Source organism: Ambystoma mexicanum, chromosome 11 (genome assembly GCF_040938575.1).
Source record: "Ambystoma mexicanum isolate Mex_15411 chromosome 11, UKY_AmexF1_1, whole genome shotgun sequence".
Classification (NCBI taxonomy): domain Eukaryota; kingdom Metazoa; phylum Chordata; class Amphibia; order Caudata; family Ambystomatidae; genus Ambystoma; species Ambystoma mexicanum.
Genome location: NC_090934.1, coordinates 1,013,153,937 through 1,013,172,984, shown reverse-complemented (window position 1 = coordinate 1,013,172,984; position 19,048 = coordinate 1,013,153,937). Strand labels below are relative to the sequence as shown.

Sequence of the window (19,048 nt, the reverse complement as noted above, 5' to 3'; positions counted from 1 at the left end):
GGCGCGTTTGATTGGAGGTGAAAAGACTACTTGGGTGACAGCGACAGCAAAAATTCTGGAACTCGCACTTCTAACCAAGGACGTCCGGAGCACCAAAGTCTCCCTGACGAGACTTATCTCTTAGAAGAAGCTTCAAAATTGGAAAGTGAAAAAGACATTAGACCTCAAAGCCATACTTTGTTACTGAACAATTTAACAACCTTCTTTTTCTTTTACCAATTCATCATCTAGTAAAAATGATTTAACCAAGAACAATAAAAATAAAAAAATAAGTAGTAACTGTGGGATAGTTTAATGTCAAATGGTCCTACACACAGTGTTGAGAAATATTCAGAATGGGAGTTCTTGGACCTATTTATGTTACTTGTTAATTGTGTAGCATGTACTGCCATTGTTATGGCATCAGATTGCTGTGTGGCGAGTGAATCTTTGACAGACCGTGGTCTGAACAGGCACGAAATCAAAGCATTATATTGTATGCAAGTAAGTTGTACTAACTGTTCAATGTAAAGTCATCGGACACTAAGTGGAATGCTATGTGTGTGTTCATGTGACAACTGGACAGTGTTTCACAGGAATCCGCTGTATTCAATGTGTTGCAGCGCTAAAGGTGCAAAAGGGCTATTAGCATTGGTCTATATACTTTGAGGGCATCTGACTTATGTCCCTTATATTGAAGATACAGTCAATATGAGTCAAATTGCAAGTGACATCAATTAATGCTGTAAATGTTGCATTGGTGAACACAGTAATGCAGTGAAAGGTATTATATTGGAACTAATTACACTGAAGAACGTAATGTGTGTGTAAAATTGAGAGGAAGCAGACACAGAGGTTCCTTGACAAATCAGTTGAATTTGTATTGCGTATAATCTCATCTGGATAATTTTTAGAGGCTAAAACTGGTGTTCGGTGTGCATGTAGTTTTCAAGTGGGTCATCATGTTAAGGGAATACTTCTTTCAAGGTGCTCTGGGAGTGACACTCATGATGAGAGGTGCGAGAAAGGCTTTGGGAGCAAGAACGTCTGAAGTTATTAGCCAATTGAAGGAGGAGGTTAAGTGGAAATTTGGGGGAGCAGAAGGGAAGAGAACGTGAAGCAAAAGAGGAAGTGGAGTTGCAACTACAAAACTGTACAAAGGAGGAAAAGGGACATCCTAATTACCATGTACGCAATTCTAGATTGTAAAATAACAAGGTAAAGACCAATTATAAGCAAAGGTGACCAGTGTGGTGATATTATAATAGCAGTATAATGGATTGCTAGGTGAGAGAATGTGACAGCTGGACAACATGTTCTCAAGCTACAACGCCACATTATATGGTGTGCAATGCTAAAGGAGCAGTGCAGCAAAAATAAATATATTAGTCTCAAGAGCAAATGTCTACAATTGCCATCTATACAATACTATTGCTGCAAATCACAAGCATAATAAGTAACATGTGATCATATGCAATTGGTAGACATGTCAAGATCAGAAAATGCAACTATAAACGGACGGTAATATAAACTGCAGTGTAGATGTAAAATACCATATTTGCAGGGTTGCCTGTACCAGACATGGAGAAGTAATTATGAAAGTTAACTAATTCAAAAAGGATTTCATTCCCTCCCGCCTCTTGTCGTCAGACCCAAAAGTCACTTTAGATTTTGTGAGGTTGGCATCATGGAAGGAGGCACAGACAACAGATTCAAAGTTGAACACATCTTCATTAAAGAAAATGTCAGGATGGAATAAGGCCTAACTTGCCCTATACTAAAGTGGGATTTCCCAACCTAAAGAAACTAAGGAAAGTCTGTGTCAGAATGTTCAACTGAAAAGCCTGTCTGTGTCCAAAGCCTATGCTTGCCTTCACAACTAATACCAAAACAGTTTGTAGGGATATCAACCATAACCTAAGCAGTGATTCAAACCTAACATTCTGTGCTGTTTTCCAACTCTGGCTTAATCTTCAGCTTATTTTCCCCCCAAGGTTGATACGTTCAATTTACCTTTGTGTAGACTTGCAGAAATAGAGTTACACACTTTTATAAGGATCAGGGTGCCCTTTTCCAAGTTGAATACAGTTCCAGGGTAACATGGTTCCAAGACACCAATACGTAGGATTCCCCTTTCCAAGTTCAATGTTCAAATATAACACAAAAAGAAGTATCTTGAAGCTTTATTACAAGCCTTTTTAACCCGGGGCTCCCTTCACCAAGTCTGATATTCACAATTTGTTGTTGTCCTTCTTTCACCAAAGCAAACTTCCTTGTTATCTTTTAGGGGTTCCCTGGTCTTGGTGCAGTTTTAAACCACACGGTCCACCCATTACAGGTCACGCAACCAGGAACCTAGCCTTTGCTTTCAGTATTTCTTGATTCACTATGTAGTAGTTCTCTAGTCTTGGCGCAGATCAGACATACGGTCCACCCACTTGCAGGTCACACAACCAGGATTTTCCAGGTTTCTTCGATCAAATGGCAATTTCTTAAGTCATAGCTTCACAACTTTCTCACATGTGTTGTTTGTTAATTTGCATTCTGCTTTATTCAACGTTTCTTGCATTCAGATAAGTAGTTCAGTTTGCCAAAGATGATGTTTTTGCTCATAAATGTGACTTTCATTTAGGTAAGTTACTTGAACTTGTTTCTTTCACTTCAGTATTCAATAAGGGTTACTGTTGATTTAATAAATGCCTCCTTGTTTCATTTAATGCGGTAATTAGATAAAGACACGTTCTTGTTTTTTTCATTCATTTGTTCAATAAGGAGTGTTGTGTTTTTTTCATTCAGTTCGATATTCAATAAAGTTAGTATTGGTTGGGTGAGTTTACACTTGTCGGTGCGCCGCAAAGTTAGGAAATGAAAACATCTTGAGATAGTATTTGAAATTCCTTTAATTGAAGGTTTTTAGTGTTGTAGCCTTAGTGGATGACACGTGTTTCGGCAAAGATAGATTGCCTTTTTCAAATCCAGGCTAAATGTACATAAAACATAAACAGAAAAAGAAGATGAAAAAAACGTAAGTCACTCATGGAAATCACTTGCAATGATCAGTTATCATGTCGTCACTGACTGCGTGTGTGGTGCTCAAATCATTGAAAAAATGATGTGAATATAAATGGAGCTCCGTGATTAGTTAGCCCATGCTTGTCACAAAGTCATAAAGAGATGGGGAAAAGTTGGGAGGGGAAAGGGGGGACACTGGATTCAAAGGTCTTATCTCGTACGAAAATGTCCTCTGTTTGCCGAGTGGTCCGCGTTTGAGGGTGCCGGCCTGTGGAGGATAAGTCCTCCTTAGTGTTTTACATGTCTGCCATGTTTGGGAAGTTAGAATCGTACGTCCAATAGTTTAGGTAGAAAATATGCCCAATTAAAGATGTGAGCATGAGTTTAGTACAGGAAACTCAAGTCTTTTTCCTCGTTTTAAGTGTGTTTTATGATTTAACATTCGCACATGATTTTAAACAAGTGTGAACTTCAAAAAAGAGCAGCATTTACAATTAAGAAGACATTGTCTGTCTGTATGGTCTGGAAAGAAAATAGTAAAACCACATGAATGGCATTGTGGTTGATGTAGTTGTGGTCAGATATGGAAACAAGGAAAGAAGGAGAGAATAGACCAAGAATAAGAATGTAATAGGTTTACATGAGGGTTAAGGGTTTTAGCTTATCCAATTAGCTCAAATGATGTGTAAGTCGTGATGCCAGCCGTTTGAAAGTAAACTCGTATATATACAAATATATTCAAAAATGCATAGGGGAACAGAGAGAAAACATAATATATATAAAAAGGTACCAATGCAGGATATACAAAAGAAATATGATAGCAGTAAGTACATTATAGGAAATGTGCCATTCCATTATCAGAATTCAGACCATATTCTACAGTTCGATAGCGCCAGATTAATTTGGCTTGAGCTCTTCTGAGATATAGTTCCTGGTTACCACCTCTTTTGTTCCTCTGGATTTTTTGTAGGCCAATAAATGTAATGTCTTGTTTATTGTCCATCTAATGAGCCATTTGCCATTGGTTGTGACAAAGGCAGGATGCTGTCTTGACTGCTAATTGCTGAGATATGTTCTCTTATGCGTGCTCTTAATTTGCATATTGTACTTCCAATGTAGATGAGTTGACATATGCATTGAATTGCATAAACCACGTATTTAGAGCGGCAGTTGATTTGTTGTTTGATTGTTGTTTTGATCCCATTTTTGTCTGTAAAGGTGGTAGTTTCAGGTAAGGCATGTTTGCACATAGTACAGAATCCACATTTTCTAAAGCCAGTTGCTGGTTGTTGAAGCCAGTTCGTTTGTGTTTTCTCATCATGATCCGGTAGTAAAGACGGACTAATGCTAATTTTTAAAGTTTTAGCTCTTTTGAAAATCAAGGTTGAGATGAAGCTGAGCACTTTTATAATGGCCTGTAAGGGTCGGAGGAGGTTAGCTTGGTTATCATGAGGATAAGGGGTACCTCACACCCAATCCTCAAGGACCCTCCACCCAGGTAATCTTCCCTCGCTTGTCCAGCTCCAGGGTCAGGATCCAACGTTGATGGTCTTTCCCTGACCACCTCCATAGGGGATCCAAGGAGAATAGGAGTGAGACTACCCTTGGGTTTCTCACATAACCTTCCCCAATGCAAGATGGACCGAAGTGCTTCACAAGGGAAACGGGAGAGAAAATCTACATTACCCTGTTCTCTACCTTTCCGGTGTTCCACAATATGGTTGTGGGTCCAAAACCATCCCAATACCCGAAGATTGGATTCCTTTCTTTGGCTGATCCAAACTAGAGGCCTGTATTAAACGGAATCTGGGACCTAGAAGATAGTTTTTCAGATGTAACACTACCCATTTAATATCTTATACCTCCAGCTCAATAACTGCGTAGATTTGCTCTCTGGGAAAGAGCTTTCTACTAGCATACAGAATGGGATGTTCTAAACTATCACGATTTTGGGATAATACAGCTCCTAATCCCATTAAAGAAGCATCAGTCTAGAGGATGAATTACTGCGAGAAATCTTCTGCCCTCAAAATAGGGTTTTGACATGGGGCTTGTTTCAGAGTCTTATAAAACATCTCATCCTCTTTCCCACTTGATCTGTTGGGGGTCTGCGTTTTTCAGTTTGTCTATCAATCTAGATGTCTAACTGGAAAAGTTGGGAATGAATCTGCAATAGTATCCAATGAATCCGAAAAAGGCTCATAGATCTTTCTTAGTTTTTGGAAAAGGTATATTCATACAGGTTTCACTTTTCCTGTTGTGGTTGGACTGTACCATTTCCCACAAAAAATCCCATTTACTTTACCGCAGATTGGGCCAATTTGCACTTCTTGGTTTTAGCAGTTAACCCTGCAGCTCTTAACACTCTCATGACGGTGTAGAGGTGGTACAAATGATCTTCCCAAGTCTTGCTATGGATAACAATATCTGAAACATATAGGTGGCGTCCTACCACAACAACATTCAATATACCTCTGCATTCATTATTTTTAAAGCAAAGATTGTACCATTTAACAAGCCAAGTATCAATGGAGCTGTATATTCATTCTTAGTAGAAATTTGAGCTAGAGAACACATATATAGTGACTGTTGACATATTTATTTAGTTAATGTTCAGCCAACTTGGGTATAATTCCCCTTAATATTTTGTAGGTTTTTTTTAAAGACACCTGCCTAGAAAGTGGCAGACTTATTGTAGAAACAAGGGAACAGAAAAAACAAACATAACAGTTGATTCAAATTTCTTATACAGGAACATTGATGTGCCTATATACAGACATGGATGTAAGGCACTAGGTCAGCAATGAATCCTGCCAGGGTTTACTCTCTATAGATATGACATTTAGATCATGTTCCTTATCGAGTAACCCTTATACAATCACAAAAACAGAACTGGCTTCAACTAATTTCCGGAGTATGGTTTTAAGGGTCTTATTAAATCTTTCTACCAGGCCATTTGTTTGGGGGTGATACACTGATGTTCTAAGGGAAGCGATGTATAACAATTCGTTGACCTCTCCCATAAGTTTACTCATAAAGGTAGATCCCTGGTCAGTTAAGATTTATTTTGCAACCCTACTCGAGGTAAAAAAAGAATAAGATTGGTTGAGTGGTATTGTTTCTTAAAGGGAAAGCTCCAGGATAATGACTAGCATAATCTACCATGACAAGAGTGAATCTGTTCCCTAACCTGGAGGTTTCCAGAGGACTGACAATATCCATGCCAATGTGGGAAAATGGGATCTCGATTATTGGTAACGAATTGAAGGGGACCGGGGGTGGTATATGTCTGCTGGTTTTCTGACACACCTCGCATGCTGGAACAAAGGTCTTAATATCTGTGTGGATTCCAGGCCAATAACATGTTTCTGTTACATGTGCGCAAGTTTTATATTGGCCCAGATGACCTCCAGTTAAGTGAGAATGTGTTATCTCTAAAGCAATCCATTTGTGACTTTTAGGAACTACCAACTGGGTTCTTGTTAGTCCCTCTGAAGTGGCATCTCCTCTATAGAGAAGCCTGTGTTTAAAAAAGAAAAATGGCCCTTCTTTCTCACAACCCTCTGTCTCTGCTATGCTTTTTATAAAGGCTTCTGTTAACAAAGGTTCATTCCTTTGGGCAAAGGCTTCTGTTAACAAAGGTTCATTCCTTTGGGCAAAGGCTAAGTCAAGAAGGGCCTCAGGTGCTTCTTCTATGGGTTTTCCAAGTTCTGATTTGGGAGGATCTTCAGATGGTACATCAGCCTCTCCAAAACCTCTATTTCCCCTATTGTACTACCTCCCTAATTTTCTTCAACAGGTGTAGGGAACATAGCTCTATCCAGCACCCCTTGAGCGATCTTATCCCCTTGATGAATTGAAATTGATCCATTCCATGGTTCTGTAACAGAACTTTAACATACCCCCTAAAATCTGGATCTATCACCCCAGCCAATTCACTGGGAGCCAACCTAATGTAGGTACCTGCAGGTGGGATTAACACTAAATCTGTGGGGATTTCACCTGGAGGGAAAATTTTTTGTCCCTACTGCTATCAATGTCAAATCCAACCGAACCCTTTGTGGCCACTGAGGGATCCGATGCTCTGGCACTTAGGTTTTCACATTTTAGGGTCCCCAAACCTGTATCCGTTTAACCGTATCCCCCTTCTGGATCATTTGTGAGGTTGGCATCATGGAAGGAGACACATTCAACAGACTGAAAGTTAAACACATCTTTATTAAAGAAAATGTCAGGATGGAATAAGGTCTAATTTGTCCTATGCTAAGGTGGGATTTCCATACCTAAAGAAACAAAGGAAAGTTTATGTCAGAATGTTCAACTGAAAAGTCGCTCTGTGTCCAAAACCTATGCTTGCCCTCACAACTAATACCAAAACAATGTGTAGGGATGTCAACCATAAACTAAGCAGTGATTCAAACATAAAGTTCTGAGCTGTTTTCCAGCTCCGTCTTACTCTTCAGCTTTTTTTCCCCCCCAAGATCAGTAAGTTCACCACAATGTTCAATTTACCTTTGTGTAGACTTGCAGAAATACAGTTCCACACTTTTACAAGGATTAGTGTGCCCATCCCCAAGTTCAATACACTTCCAAATAGCACAGTTCCAAGGCACCAATAAGATATACAGTTCCACACTTTGACAAGGATCAGGGTGCCCTTCCCCAAGTTGAATAGAGTTCCAGGGTAGCACAGTTCGAAGGCACCAATACATAGGATTTCCTTTCCCAAGTTCAATGTTCAAATATAGCACAAAAAGAAAGTATTTGTAGAATGCTTTTACATAAGATGTTTTAACTCGGGACTCCCTTCCCCAAGTCTGATATTCACCATCTGTTGTTTTCCTTCTTTCACCAGAGCAAACTTCTGCCTTATCTTTTAGGGGTTCCCTGGCCCTGGCCTTGGCGCAGTTTTAGACCACACGGTCCACCCATTACATGTCACGCAACCAGGAATTTACAGGTTTCTTTCAGAGTTCAATCGTTTGATCAACAGGCACTTTCTTAAACCACAGCTTCACAACTTTGTCACGTATGTTGTTTCTTAATCTGGATTCTGCTTTATTCAAAGTTTATTGCATCCATACAAGTAGTTAGGTTTGCCAAAAATTGTGTTTTCACTCATAAATGTGGCTTTCATTTAGGTAAGTTACTTTCACTTGTTTCTTTCACTTTAGCATTCAATAAGGGTTACTGTTGCTTAAATAAATGCCTCCTGTGAGAAACCTGAAGGTGTCTCCCTGACTAGTCCCTGGGGACCTGCCATCCAGGTGGCCAGGACACGGCCATTGCTATTGGTTCCAGTTTCTGGGGATGGACCAGTGGGGGTAGGAGCACCTGGATGGGGGGTCCTCGAGGAGTTTAAGTGGGACACCAACAGGTGAGACGCAGTATCCCCCTTCTTCTAACACCTTTCACCCATCCTGCTAAGTAGGTTACTCAGAAACTCTCAGCCTCCCCACACACCCTTTCTGACACAAACACTTCCGCGCAGTACAAAAGACAACAGACTAACATCAGAGCCATTTACCTTACATGTCCCAACACAAGGGTCAGGCAATTGACCAGAACCGCACACACCTGACGGCCCTTTGCCTTCCCCATAGGGATAAAAGGTGGAGCATGCGAGCACAAGACGAGCAAGGCAGACCACACAATGACAGAGCTATCCAAGTATGGCAGTTCAAGAGGAGGAGAAAGACGGCAAGAACCGAGGGAGCGACAAGCATAGCATAGAAGCGACCATGCCCTTTCCAACCCAGACCCAGGAAGCCTCCCTGAAACTAATCATAAGACTGCGAACAATAGCCAAAGTGTGTTGCAGCAGATGTCAATGGTACACAGAGCATGCCTACGCTGATAAGCAGGACAGAGGGAGATGCCTGCTACCGTGGTACTAGTCTTAACTCCAGATACTGAATAACCAAGCGGTTCATCACAGCCAACAAGTCGAGGGGGTGAATCGATAAAGAAACCCAACTGTGTTGAATGAAAGTTGTGAAGTGGAAAATTCAAAGAACTATTAACATGAAGGGAAAACCAGCCGCAGAGGGTCCGGCACCACGTGGGTGCTCATTCAAGAGACTATGGTTAATTCCACGTTTTGTTGAAACTACTGATACCAGAAGGCCATAGGAGACCCTCAAAGAAAGGTCAAAGTGGTCATTCAGGGGTCTTGCAAAATCCACTGTAAAGTCAGAAGTCTTTGACCAGCAAACGATTAAAACCAAAGGAAGCAAAGGAACTATACAATTGGCAAGAGTGAACCCGACAGAGGGATGCCTACAGAACGGGGCGAAGCTTAAAGCCCCAGTGAACAGTGTGTTGACAAAGGTGAACCCGACAGAGGGATGTCCACAGTGAACTGTTAAAAAGACATTAAGATTTGTGAATACGGAAGGTAAAAATACCGTTGCATACAAGCCACGGTGAACCCGATAAAGGGAGGCTGAAATTCGAGAAGGGTCTGAGCCCGGAAGAGGGGGGCCGTGGGGAAGAAGCATCACCCAAAGAGAGTCAAACAGTTGAGAAGGGTCTGAGCCTGGAAGAGAGGGACCCAGGGGTGAAGGCATCACCCATTGTACATTGGAAAGAACTTTTTGTTTGTTATTGTTGGAACCCTTCAGGTCCTCAGAGGCAAGAGACTTTTTGTAGAAAAGAGACTTAACCACCGAAGGTCCTGATACCTGAAGCGGAAATGTCATCTCAAGCTGGGAAAGCTCGAGCGTGTGCTGTTCTCCGGAGTCTCGCCTTGTCCCGTGCTAAAAATGTGGGGATGGGAGACACCTGGCTACCACATCCTGACTTATCATTTGTGAACACTTCTTTCTTTCTTGTGAACCCTATCCCACACTCTTTTTGGTATTTAGCTGTAAGGATTGGCAATAGTTTTTTTTTTTTAGTATAGGCCCTTTTATTTTGACAAGACGCCACTAGGACTGCCTTATTATTTGATGGTCGTAGCTTGCTCCCATCTTAGATTTAGGTTTATATTGGCTGTTTTTCCAACCTACCTATACAGTTTAATAAACACCCTTGAACTGTGATCACTTGTGTCTGTCTATTCTTGATACCATGTATTCCCTACACTCCTTACTTGTTTCATTCAATGTGGTAAATAAATGAAGGCACTTGTTCTTGTTTACTTCATTCATTTGTTCAATAAGGAGAGTTTTGTATGTTTCATTCAGTTCAGAACTCAATAAAGTTGTGTTGATTTCATTCAGCTCAGTATTCAGTAAAGATAACTTTCATTCATTTCGTTGTCCATGTGTTGTAAGTTCATTATCCTGCTACTGTATTCACAGGTTTTCAGAGCTCCCTAGTAAGTTAAGTGTCCCTGACACTTTGCCAGGCATTGCCGCTCCTCCACAAGGCGTATCCCCTTCTGCAGAAAAGGCTAGTTGCCGGGTGCTTCTCGCTGCACTCTCCAATGATCGTGCAAAATCCTCGCCGATGCAGTCTGACAGCCCCGGCTGTTCTCCTTTTCTCCATGGGCTTCTCTGACCTTCACTATTCCTCTGGCTGCCTCCCCAGGGACTCAGCAGGCGTTCCGGCATCTTGGTTTCTCCTGCTCTCGCACAGCTCCTTCTTACACTGCTCTCGTCTTCCAATGCTCTTCTTGTAGAATAAGGGGGGATACAGTGTCTCGCCTAAAGGTACCTCACTCCCAGTCCCCAAGGACACTCCACCCAGGTGATACTCCCTTGCTTGTCCACCCCCAGGGTCAGGATCCAACAGCGATTGCCTTTCCCTGGCCGCCTGCATAGGGCATCCAGGCGCAATAGGAGTGAGAATATCCTAAAAATTCTCACAATATGTATTTCAATACATGTGTTACATGAGCAAATCACAAAGAATGGATCTTGGGACTCAAGCAACCTTGAGGCCTATGCACTGGACGCATGTGTGAATAAAATAAATGATGCAATACAATGCATTGGTTCATTTTAAAAATACATATTTCAGCTATGTGTTCCAAAAAAGTGTCGGATCTTGGCAGGTCCAGGACAAAATCCTCCTTTGAGCCACTTGCCTTGCAGTGGTTCAGTTAAGAAGAGAGTCGGATTTTAGTAAAGAGTATCAAAGTGAGTGGGGCTTGTAGGGGTGCAATATATGTCAAACAAGTGAGAAAGTAAATGTAATTGTCGGGCTTTGGTGACAATAATTATGAGCAGAGTAGCCAATATGCTTAATGTGATTCTCATTAAAATAGGGTAAGTGAGAGGTGTGCACTGGAACTCGTGGAGGATCTCAAAAAGGGTACAGAACAAATGGTATTAGCTTGCCACAAGCCGGGCGTGAAGACTGTCATCTTTTTGTAAAAACCAACCAATACTCTAGGAAGGTAAGCGTGGGGCGGATAAAGGGCAAAAAGTTAAGTGCAGAGCCTTACAGCCGGTGTCTGATTTGTTGTGCAACACTATTCTGGTCTAAAGGAGGGAGAGGAGTGGCCCAAGAGTGGCAGCAGTCTTAACAATGTTAGGAAGCAAAAGAAAACATAGACAACTTATGGTGTGTGAATATTGCACCATGTCTCAGTACCATTGTGGCCCATTAAAAATAAACAAGATGACAGAACCTTTTAAAGGGTAATTTTGTCAACAGTTCTTTGTTTATGTAAACATTAGGAAACCCCACTGTATCTAAATAATCTTTGTGCTTTCTTGTACCTTATGCCACTCAATGATGGCGAAACATTTTTTATGAGCAGTCATACCATAAGTGTTTCCTTTATGCCACTTTCAATACTCCATATAACCATGCATTTATCTAGCTCTGCAAACATCAGAAAATGTGCCACCAGCAAATAGTTAATAATTGCCAATAATGGGTACTTGCTGAAGCTGTAAACTTCAGATGTTCAGTTTTTCATATTGAATTGCTGCGCGTGGCTTGACATGTAAAGTTTTGTATATTAACCTGACGTTTTTTTCAATACTTTGTGTAAGAACGTATAATGAGCTGAACTCGTAATTTAATGTTTTGAGGAAATGTAATTTCTCTTATTGTCTAAATAATTAAACTTCTACATTGATGTATGATGGTATCAATCATCACACTGATTCAATTGAACCAGGCGGTTCACTAAATGATATTTTTCAGATGGCATTCAATGACAACCTTTCTGGTGGGTTGTGTAGTAGTAACCCCCAGCAGCAGACATTTCATTTGTTAATCTAGATTGTACGGATTACGTGGGACTGCGCAACGTGCATAGTCACCTGTACCCTGTCTAAAAGTTGTCAAAGAATTCTGACAAAATCGTGCACAATAAACTGAGTGCTATCATGCAAAGTGAATTAGTCTTGGAGTGGAATACACCCAAACATTAATTGCAGTAACAGACAATGTAACCACGTTAACCAAATTAATCTAAACCAAAAATTAGAGAATCGAGAAAAGGACTGGAGTACAAACTTGGTCCATAAAAGTGCAGTATACATTTTGCCCATATTTCACAACTATTACATACTGTCAAGCCTAATGCATTGATCACGATTAAAGGTCCATTTGGATTAAGGTCAAACAGTGATATGCATGTTTCAGATTCATCAGGAAATATTTCACTGCCTCACCTTCTTAGGGATCAAGCGAGTTGCCTGTAGCTAACTTATTCCACAGCTTGTCCTTGACTAACCAGGGATATCACATCACTTTGGGTTAGGTATTTAGCAGAAAAGAAGCTGAAGATTCCACAAGTGTTCAAAATAATCCCAACGTCTGAATGCTTTTGCGATAGGCTATATAATTTTCGAGAACTTCCTTTGTTCCCAGGGGTGAGGGCTCTTCTGGGGAGTATCGATTTTATAGTTAAGTCGGACAATCCCTTAAGGGAGCCCTTTTAGAGCATATATTGCGATCCAAATCCTGCAAGTATCTAAATTCATAACAATATGCAGGTATCAGGGTTCAGTGACAGACATAAAATATCCGGGTTTCGATTTTTCAAGAATTTCGAACGTTTGAAGAAGGAAAATGGACCAAAGGCCCCATTGCAGTTATATCTAAACTGAAATGTTTTGGCTGAAGAGAACAAAACTAACAATCCAGACGTAACCCTTAAATCTGCCCATTCCACCCCTTTGGCAGTCTGCCCCCATTCCTTTAATATTTGTATTGCTCTATAATTCTTCCCGCACCCATGCCCTCCCTCTATGGTCACAGTTAAAGTACTGTTTTTTTGTTGTACTTCTACCTCTGATCTTAACCATCTCTATTTGATATTACAGTTTCCACCGGACCTGTTGATCATGGCGCATTTTCTTTCTGGCCTGAGCTACATCATCTTCCGAAGCCTCTTCACATTCATCCCTCAAGGCTATTCGCAGTGCCGATTCGACACCTTTAGGCCCAAGGCAGTTTTTACTGCTGGACTATTGTAGCTGTTGGGAAACAGTGTGTGTGTGTGTGTTATTGGAGAGGAAGAGTGTTTCTCCATCCTTGGAGTGTGGGTTTTGTGCCTGCCGCTGAAAGTTATTCCAGGCTCCATCTTCAGGTCTTTAACTTCTTCCAAAGAGTTCCCTTTATTTGCCTTGACCCTCAGACCTTCTGATGAAGACTAATGAGGGGAAGAATACTAATTTTGTTTTATGTACAAAAGAAGGAAATCCATTGATACTTCATTGTGGAGCAACAAAGGAAACTATCACAGACTCTTTCTTGTGGACCAAAGAATGTAAACTCACAGATTCTGCCCAATCAACAAAAGAATGAAAACCCATTGATTCTGCCTCATGGACCAAAGAATGAAATCCATTCAAATACTTAATGCTCGTTCCCAATGTTTTCCTTTTAGCACTGAACTATCCTTGCCTATGTCACAATGGTGCACACTTTACATTGCAGTTTTCTCTGGCTGTAACATACTTGTAAGTGTAAACCGTAAGCTTGTACGGATGCAGATTTAACCCCACGTTTATGGTACCTTGTCATTGTGATGGCAAACTTACCTCAGCTTACCCTTTTTGTATTTTCTGTATGCATGGACAGAGTAATCTGCCCTATTTGGAGAAAGTGTCCCAGAAAGGCAGATCGGACTAGAGGACAGTCAGTCAAATGTCTGGCGTTGCCCAGTGTGACTGGCTACCCCTACAGTAGTGATATTTCTGAGGCATTATTATGTCATGAAACCTCCTGATTCTCCTATAACCCTGTGTGCCAGCTGCCACAGATGTCTTGGGGTCGGGGTGCACGGAAGAGTCCCCAGGAGATTAAAACCAGTGAATTCAGCACTTCAGTTTTGATGGAAGAGATGAAGAAATTCTGTTGACCTTGTGCTATGTAAATCATGTTCTGTTCTTAATGAACTGCTAGAAAGACAATGCTGATATTTATCCATTAATATAATTAATATATTTTGTCTTTATATAAGCTCCAGAACTCCTTTTGTGTTGTTTTCGACTTGTTGAGCTTGCAGACATTCCCTGCTATTGGCTTGGACAGCAGAAAAATTGTCACCAACTCCTCAATCTCCTATCAGAACGTTTTCTGCCACCTGATCCAGACCGCTAGTTATGTCTGTGGGCCCAAAAAATGTGAATACAAGCAGCTGTAATAGAGATTTCCTCTTCCCTGTGGTCAAATGTGGCTTTGTGGAGAGGGGGTTTAGAGTGGGGTGGGGTGGGTTTAGATGGTTGTTGTTTTTTTTTTTTTATTATTTTTTACAACATCTTCACATGTCCTGCAAGCTTCTGCAAAACAGTCAAAAGTCATTTCTTTTTTTAGAAAAAGGCTTTAAACCAAGATCTGTAACCAGAGTAGCATACCTGATAAAGGGTGAGCCTTGTCATGTTGCAGGTGCAGGGATGCCTAGTATCTATATGTCCACACACTTGTGGAACACTCCTGTCCCCCGCACACCTGTTTATATTGTAAGCCAAACAATATTTTATCTCTTTAATTTTTTTGTATTCAATAAATAACAGGATTTCTGTTCATTTTAGAAAAAACTGAAGTTTCTTTATATGTGTGTATTTTCAAACAAATTCATTTGTAATCATACAGATTTCACACATTTTACAACAATTTCTCAAGCATCCAGAACAGCACTAATCAACTTAATCTTGGAAGAGATATTCTTAATACATATAGAATTGGTGTTTCTTCATTTGCTGTGTTTTCCTCTACATGTTTCGGGGAAACAAACTTCCCTTCATCGGGAGCTATCAATTCAGTATCACTTTTTTCTGTCAGTTCCGTCTTTAGGAAACATAATTGAAAGTGTTTCTATCAATTCTCGCTTTTATATACAATTCTTATTACTTCCGTCATGTTTCTCACATTGATAATCACCTGGATGTGTTCTGTGTTTACTTTTTGTGTTTTCAAAATAATCTCTTGTACGGCGAGCATCTCCCTAGGAATAAGAATAATAGCATCACTTAAATCATATTTAAATCTCCCCCTTTGACTGTAGCATGCTACCTAGGAATAAGAATAATAGCATCACTTAATTCATATTTAAATCGCCCCCTTTGACTGTTGCATATCGCGGAAATATATCAAGGAAGTAAGTGTCTACTGCTAAGCACCTGATGCCGCCAACATTCTCCCTCTGTTGCTCCAAAGCCCCAAGTCAGTCTCCTATGGATGAAACATTTGTATGGTTTACTATGCCCCTGGCAAAATTCTAGTGAGCACGTAAGTGTCACAGAGATCAACCCCCTTCTCCTTTCCTATCTGAGCCTATTTACCAGCGTTGAGTCCTTTGGTCTGTATCTCATTTCATTTTGGCAGAGAACAGGCATACAATAGCCCAACTAAAATTGATAATACTGGAAATAGTGAAAAAACCTCAAAGAGGCGGAAACCTTAGCAAACGTATGGACCAGAGAGAACTCTTCTGGATTTAGAAATTGGGGAGCTTAGTCTCCGATGGAATGAATGAGGAATTCAATTTGGGAGCTTTCCTATACATTTTACAAATTGCTTTTTTATTGGCTCTCTGTAGTCATATGGAGATTTACTGATCTAATGGCAAGGATAATGTCTGAGTGAACATGCACTTTGAATATTGACTATTGAATCACTACAAATCATAATGTTCTGTCAATACATACTTTATCATGCTGCCTAACAGAATATAGAAGATAGGTGATTCATGTCAAAACTACCATAAGGGCATTGGATAAAGTGCAAAGAAGTTACTATACCGGTTTAAAAACGTTCCTATATAAACAAGTAAGAACTAAATGTACCATAACAATGTAAGACATGATAGAAACAATAGGTAAGGAAACTGGTTGAAAAGGAACATGTTAGCATACACAATGATTTGTAGAATGCGAACATGATTCCGTTGATAAACATATGGATGGTGTAATGGGGTCACCTGACCCTCACATTATCATAAATATCACTTTATCACAAAGGACAACAAGAGCAACAGTTGCTTAAAACCCTTTAATGTATAAATCCACCACAAAATCAAATACATAGTGGAACCACATAATGACAGTCAATAGAATGACATTAGGTAAACAAAACGTCACAATGATGTCATCACGCTAGAACGTGATGATGCAGCAACATAAATGGCAGCCATTTTAGAACATCCGCTGCTGGACGCAGTAGAAAAACGTGATATAGACCAAAGGACTCAAGCGCTGGTAAGTCGACTCAGATAGGAAGAAGAAGCGGGTTGAACTCTGACACTTATGTGCTCACTAGAATTTTAGAATAGTAAGCCTTACAAATATTTCATCCATAGGAGACTGACTCAGGGCTTTGGAGCAGCAGAGGGAGCACGTTAGCGCCATCAGGTGCTACTAGCGCCCTATTGCCACCAATACACAGGTAGCAGTAGACACTTCTTTTACTTCCTTGATATATTCCTGTGATATGGTACAGTCAAAGGGGGTGATTTAAATATGAATTAAGTGAGGCTATTGTTTTAATTCCTATGGAGATTCCTGGCATACAAGAGATTATTTTGAAACCACAAAAAGCAAAAACAGAACACATACAGGTGATTATCAATGTGAGAATCATGACAGAAGTAGTAAGAATTGTATATAAAAGCGAGAATTGATAGAAACACTTTCCATTATCTTTCCTATAGATGGAACTGACATAAAGATGGAATAGAAAGAAGTGATGCTGAATAGATAGCTCCTGATGAAGTGAAGTTTGTTTTCCCGAAACGGGTAGAGCAAAACACAGCAAATGAAGAAACAAATATCTCTGTTCCAAGATTAATTTGATTAGTGCTATTCTGGATGCTTGAGAAATTGTTGTAAAATGTGTGAAATCTGTATGATCACAAATGAATTTTTTTGAAAATACACACATATAAAGAAACTTCTGTTAATTTTAGAAAAAAATGAATTTCTGTTATTTATTGAATACAAAAAAAGTAAGAGATAAAATATTGTTTGTCTTACAATATAGGAAGTGTTCCACAAGTGTGTGGACATCTGCTGATTCTCTAGTTGACTGTACAACCCAGTGTCAAGGTTGTTTTTCTCCCTTGCATCCTACTACAACCCCTAAATTAATAGGGAATAAAAATAAGAAATAAGGTGTGCATCTGGGCAAACTAAAAATCAAGCCTAGTATCTAGTACATACGCTGTAAAACTAAGCATCTCATATTGCTACCAGAGGTCACATGATGCCTTAAAAGTAAAATAAAATAGGTGACTATAAAGATGGGTTGATAAGAAATGTATGACTGAGGGAAGAAGAATTAGAAGGTAAATTAAATCAAGGCCGTCTTGAAGAAGAGGTATAGAAGTGATAGTCTAAATATTTAACACATGCCACGAGAAAATTGCCATTTTTGTTCCAAAGCAGTCTCTGGTCTTTGTGTGCCAAACCTAAAGGCCAGATTAAAGATCCACAGCCACTGTGGATCCATAACCCTGAGCCTTAGGAGTGCCAGCTGACTTTAGGCAGCCAGAAACTGGCGGTTCTTTAACGCACTGTAGACGTTTAGTCCAAGTCTGATATAGAGTCTGTTACAGAGAATGTATGCGTGCTGTAAGGATTGCATGGTATCAAGAATAGACAGACACAAGTGATCACAGTTTAAGGGTGTTTATTTAACTGTATAGGTAGGGTGGAGAAATGCCCGATCTAAATCTAAGATGGGAGCAAACTATGACCATCAAATCAGAAAAAGACAGTCCCAGTGGCACCCCGTCAAATAAAAAGGGCCTATACTAAGAAAAACCTATTGCCAATCCTTATACTAAATACAAAAGATTGTGGGATAGGGCTCATAAGAAATAAAGAGATGTTCCCAAACAATATGTCAGGATGTAGAAGTCATGGTCTCCCTTCCCTATGTTTTGAGCACGGGATAAGGCGGGACTCTGGAGCACAGCACATACTTGAGCTTTCCCAGCACAAAACGACAGTTCCATTTTCAGCTATCAGGATCCTCGATGGCCAAGTCTCTGTTGCTCTATAAAAAAGTCTCTTGCCTTCGAGGGCCTGATGCCTTCAAAATAACAACAAAGGTTCCTTTCTAACGGATTGTGTCCTCCTACATGTTCCTCATTTTATGATATTCGTATCTCGCCAGCTTCGCTGCTTCGGAAAACATTTTCTCGGCAGAAGGCGCTGTGCACAAGGTTGTGGCGTCGATGTCCCTCGATGGGCTCCGTACCGTGTCGACATCCCCATCAGTATAAGTAGCTCGTGCCACGCCTGTTGGCTTCAGTTCCATTTTTCTGATTGCTTTGTTCTCGAGTTAACGGCACGCTTCGAAATTTTCTTCGAGAAAATGTCATCGTCTTCTACCCGTTCTACTCGCAAGACGGGATTCAAAAAATGTATTGACTGTTGATCGAAAATGTGGATTACAGACCCTCACTCAATGACAGAGAAGGCTCTTTGTGTGAGAAAAGGTAAACTGGTGGTGGGGCGGGAAGCTTCCAAGGCCTCTTCGAAGGCCTCATCAAAAAAACATAGAAAGTCGGGCGAATCGAAGGATTCGGATCGTCGTTAACATTCCAAGCGATCTCGATCACGTAGTAGATTAAAGAAGATGAAGAGGAGACATAGATCTCCCTCCTCTTCCTCGGATACCTACTGAATTAGTAAGATGTCTGACT

The 19,048-nt window shown here is 40.4% G+C and overlaps 1 protein-coding gene across 3 annotated transcripts in view; it reads left to right on the top strand.

Annotated features, from left to right (window-relative positions):
* PAQR5 (progestin and adipoQ receptor family member 5) overlaps nt 1-14,361 on the top strand; it is a 790,069-nt gene extending 775,708 nt beyond the window's left edge. For all 3 annotated transcript variants that reach the window (XM_069624226.1, XM_069624225.1, XM_069624227.1), the window contains one exon: nt 13,221-14,361. The gene's annotated coding sequence lies outside the window, so the exon portion shown is untranslated. The remainder of the gene's footprint in view (nt 1-13,220) is intronic.
* The last annotated feature ends 4,687 nt before the right edge of the window (nt 14,362-19,048 follow it).